The sequence below is a fragment of the Psammomys obesus genome, unplaced genomic scaffold, assembly GCF_907164565.1.
Source record: "Psammomys obesus unplaced genomic scaffold, mPsaObe1.curated_primary_1811, whole genome shotgun sequence".
Taxonomy (NCBI): Eukaryota; Metazoa; Chordata; class Mammalia; order Rodentia; family Muridae; genus Psammomys; species Psammomys obesus.
In genome coordinates, this window is record NW_026590062.1 from 12,726,141 (window position 1) to 12,731,526 (window position 5,386).

Genomic DNA, 5,386 nt, shown 5'->3' on the forward strand with positions numbered 1-5,386 from the left:
AGGAAGGAAGGAAGGAAGGAAGGAAGGAAGGAAGGAAGGAAGGAAGGAAGGAAGGAAGGAAGGAAGGAAGGAAGGAGAAGGAAAGAAAGAAAGAAAGAAAAAGAAAGAAAGGAAAGAAAGAAAGATAGAAAGGAAGAAAGAAAGAAAGAAAAAAAGAAAGAAAAGAAAAGAAAGAGAGAATTGGATTTTCAGGGGGGCCCAAGTAAACTGGCCTTCCAGACAACATAATGTAAGTATCAATGAAGCCACTGCTCAACTCAGGCTGCCAATAGGACTGAAACATGCCCAGGTCCACATCATAGCGCAACACTAGTCCTTATCTGTCAGACACATTTAGGAGCCCACTCCCCTGCATCTGTACCTATGCCTTGGGAACATGCAGCTATCTAGGAGACCTTCCAACGACCTCCCCTGCAGTTCCCCAGCAGATTACAGACACTGGAATACAGGAGCCAATGACCAAGTCCAGGACAGTCCTACTTCAGAGACTGAGGCCGGGCATCAGGACTAATAAGACACCAGTCCTGGGTGCAAGGATAAGCAGTCTTCACAGAGGTAAACGTAAAACCCAAGGGGCATTTAATGGAGGATCAAGATGACAAAGTGATCAACTGCCAGTGAGCAGCTCAGCCAGCCAGGAGCCAGAGGGGAGAAAGAGGGAAGGGGGATGTGCAGAGAGCCAGTGATGTGCAGTAGTGGGAGGTGTGGCTGCAGGGAACGGCGGCTCTTCACACACCGCCCACACTGCCCGTCCTACACCTAGGGAACACCATGTGAGGGAGCGAGCAACTTTTGGGGGCTGGCCTTCAGAGACACAGGCTCCTTGGCAGTCCTGCCTCTGACCCTTGTCTTCATATACACATTATACTTTCCTGACCCCCTGAGCCTGTCGAACATTTCAGGTTACCCATAGCCCAGGGCAGGCAGCTGCTCAGGCTACCTGCAGCTGGTGCCACAGTTCACCTCCATGCAACTATACCATCCTGACTCTTAGCTTTCACCGCCACACTTCTCAATAGCTATGAGGTCATCATTTAGTGTCCCCACATTTGAGATAAGAGGAACTGTGGGTAGTATTGTTTGCCATGGTAACACCTCAGTCAGTGGTGAGGCAGTTTTGTCAGGTAAGTCTCTAGAGTTTATGTGACTAGCCTCCCCACGGGTGAAAAGGTCAACAGTGACTCACACCCAGCAGAGACTAGGGGAAGGAAGCACTCTGGAACAGAAAAGGAAAGAGGGGTGCTGTGTGACCAAAATCCGCTAGAGATCTGAGATGCATGTTAAGTGGCGGGCCTCACAGACAATCATATGAGGAACAGAGCTCAGAACATAGAGCCCTGTTAAAATGAAACAAAAGTATGTCACTAGCCAACCCAAGTTCCCTTCAGTGACCCGAAACACACACAGATGGAATCGAAGCATCCCTCTTGCTGACATCTGTTGCTCCCAAGAGCCCAGGAACCCCAGTCTGCACTCAAACACAGTGTGAGCTGCTATTTCTATGAGCAAGAAGCAAACATATTGCTACCTTAAGTATTAAATTTAAATCTCCAGAATGCCCTTCAAAGATGTGGAGAATTGCAAGCAAGAGAAAATGAAAACCAAATCAAACCTGCCTGAGAAACAAGAACAGTAAGATTTGGAATTGCATTCCTCAAAAGTTTTCTAAGCCCTGATGCTGTTTAAGTTAGTGGAAGTGAATTGGTAAGTGGATCTTTTTCTCTGTATGGTTTCCATTAATAGAATATCAGTCTCACCCCCACTAAATAAATGTCAAACAAACAGTTAAAGAATACTGGTCTGATGGGGCGCCAAGTAGCCCCCTTGCCTAGACATCCTCATGCCTCAAGCTGGCCCTGGCTGGAAGCAACTACGAGTGGGTAGTGAGACTGAAGCCAGCACTGCTGTCTCCACCCCCGTTGACATGGAGGTTGAGGCAGGTGGCTGCAGAATGGGTAGAGAGGATAGCACACATGGCAGGTGGCTCCAGGCAAACTGTCCAGGGCCTTGGAATGCCATGGGAAGGAGGGTCATTATTTTTTTAAAATTTACATATGCCCTAGAGTGTCACAAACCTCTCTAAAAGCACACAGTTATGACCATTAGTACTTACTACTCTATTTACAAGGCTATATACAGTCATCATGCTATCTTAATCTGCAACATTTTTGTCACCCTTAAGAGAAACCCAGTACCCATGAGAGTCACTTCTCATTCTCTCTTCCCTCCCAGACCCTGGAGACCGCTAATTTGCCTTCTGTCTGTATGGATTTGCCTATTTTAGACATTTCGTATCGGTGGAGTCATACAGTACATGGTCCTTTCACGTCTGGCTTCTTTTTCTAGGGTCATGTTTTCAGAGGCCACAGCATGTGGCAATATGCTATTCCTTTTTTAATGTCTTAATTTTTAATATAATTTTTGCAGTGCCTGTGACTGTACCCAACGCCTCACAGATGCCAGGCAAGCTCTCTGTCTCTAAAGTATATTCCCAGCTTACTTCATTCTGTCTTATAACTGAGCAACATTCCACTGAATGAAGAGAACACGTTTTTGCTTCTCTGTGCATCTGCTGTTTGACATCTGGACAGTGCCGGCAGTTATGGAGAAGCTGCTGTGAACACTTATAGACAAGGTTTTGTGTGGACATGTTTCCAATTCTTCTTAATCTTTAAATAAAATGCACAATTTAGTTTGCTTGTTGTTGCACTGGGCATTAAACCTAGAGCCTCATGCACAGTAGGTGATGCTCACCATAGGCTATATCCCCAGGCCAGCGTCAGTCACCTAATTTACACCAAGGAATAAATACATCTACATTTTGAAAGCTATCAAAACTCAACAGATAAACTGGGTACTGGATGAGTTCTACTCTTGTCCCTAGAGAACCTCCTTTCTCTACCCAGAGGCTGCCTCTATACCTTGCTTCATTGTGAAGACAGTGCCTGGGAGGATCTGGGTGACCAAATCAGTCCAGGGATAGTAAGTACACAGGGTGAAGTATGAGTTCCACATGGGTACCCTAGTCGGGGCTGCACTGAGCCTAGAAGCAGGGGACCAAGCTGTCTCTAGGGAGGCCTCTAGACAGATGGCCTCTGAAGTGAGACTCCAACCACATCCAGGATCTGAGGCCTCAGCTGAGTTGCTGAGACTCTCTGGGACTTGGTTTTCTTACCTGAGAGAATGTCTGTACTAGTACACTAGTACAGACATCACACATCTGCAAGAATGAGTCTGTGAGAGCAATCACTTAGCACCCTGCCTGGCACATACTGCTTTTACCTTCACTTCCTTGTAGACACGTGGACACACAGAGACCCTGAGGTGAGGGTCCAGCCACTTTTGGGTAGGGGGCTCAGATAATTAGGGGGCTGAGCTGTAAACCTAGTTCCCTAAATGTATGCCCAGTTCCCCACAAACTATCCCAGCTCTACTTTCCCCCTTCCCTCTTCAGACAGGGTCTCACTAAGTAAGCCTGGCTAGCTTGGAATTCATATAGATGAGATCATCCTCCTTCTACCCCCTCAGTGCTGGGGTTAAAGGCTGGTGCCACCATGCCATAGCTTTCTTGGGAGCTGGGTGTCTGTTCTCCATGAGACTAGTTCCTGGCCTTCCACCATGTTGTCACCCCCACCTGAGACCAGGAAAAGCCTGCCTCTGGGACCCCATGTCTGGGCACATTGGCTGAGCATCTCACTGCTTGGCTCTCACAGCTCCGTCTTCTGTATGCATTCACCCACCAAACTGTTCCAGAGCTGAGCTGCTCTTTCTCAGGCCCAGTGTGCTGCAGACAGTAGGGACTCTCCAGCCCTTCAGAGTGGAGAGCACTCAAGTACAGAGAGAAACATGAGTGGGACCATTGGGAAGCCATGAGGAGCTCTTCTCCAAACTGGTAGATGGCGAGTACAGAGCTGAAGAATGGAATCAGGAGCTGGGAAGGCAGAATCAGGAAAAAGGGACCCCGCAATGTTTCCTTGAGAGTACAGGAGTTCATGGGGGAAAAAAAACCCAGTACACACACACACACACTCACAGAGGAACGCACAGCAAAAAAGAGAAATTCTTAGCCTGCAGCAGTTGGTAGCATTATGTAAAGTCCCAAGCCCACAAAAATATCATTTGGATGATAAAAAGTTAAATTTAGCTAAGTACAGAGTGACTAATACTATGAGGGAGAGGTAGCACCCCCAGTTGCCTGGAGCTGATTCAGCTGGCTTTTAGAAACTTCTGACAAGTAACCAGGGCCTGGTGCAGCACAGAATAACAGATTATGTAATGAGAGGCACAGCCTCCAGCAACACAAAACGGTGCCAGTGGGAGACTGTGGCCTTCTCCAAGGGGAACCACTGGGGGCTGACCTGAGATGATCCACCAGGACCCTCTCCTAGAGAGCCCACTCAGGGGCATCTGAGTGTTCCAGAGGCATCAGCCAGCAAAGACCTTTCCAGAGTGGTTATGACAGACTGTTACTTTGATGGTCTTCAAGAAGCCAGGACCTTGTGGTGTCCCCTTCTTTTGATTGGCCTTTTGACCTGTTGTAACCAACAGAGTGGTTGGAAGTGACACTGTGCCAGGTTTGAACGCCCATCTTAGGAAGCCTAGCTAAAAACTGAACTGAAGGCAGGTGTGCAAACAGGTGTGTGTCCACCCAAATTCATGGCAGCACTCTGTCCAACAGCCGGAAGGTGAAAGGAGTCCAAGGAGGGAGGTCCAGGTAAGCAAACTGTGGCCATAGAGTGCACATCCACTGTAAAAAGGAAGGGAATTGAGCTACATCCAACAACACCTGAAATATTCTGCCAAGTAAATTAAGCTGGTCACAGGAGGATAAATATCATCCATTATATGAGATAGCCAGGATAGCCACACTGGTAGAGAATGAAAGTAAAATGGGTGGTCTAGAGGCTGAAAGGGCGGCAGTAGGTAGACAAGGAGACAGACGTGATGAATAAGATTAATTTTCACAATAGGCTGTTCTATGGGGGGAATGGGTGCCCAACAATAAGGATATACTTTAATACTGTTGTGTTGCACACTTCAGAATAGTTAAGTCCTCAATTGCTTGTTATATGTATATTATCACAATGGGAAAAAAATGTGAAGAGGGAGCAGAAGAGGCAGCTGCAGCCTGGATGCTTCTGAGTTTGTACAGCCACGTACAGGAAACCAGTTCCCTGGAGGTCACTGAACGTGGAGAAGCCTAGCCCAGGCATGGGAAGCAGCTGCATGTAGGGAGCCCCTGCTGATGCTGCCAAGCTCTAGCATGGTCTCTCTATCACAGGAGTTGGGCCAGCTTGGAAGTGGGGCTTCTAGCCCAAGTCAAGTGGTTGCAGCTGACACTAGTGAACAGCGGTGTTGCAGTCGCCAGGTCCTGTCCAAATTGCTA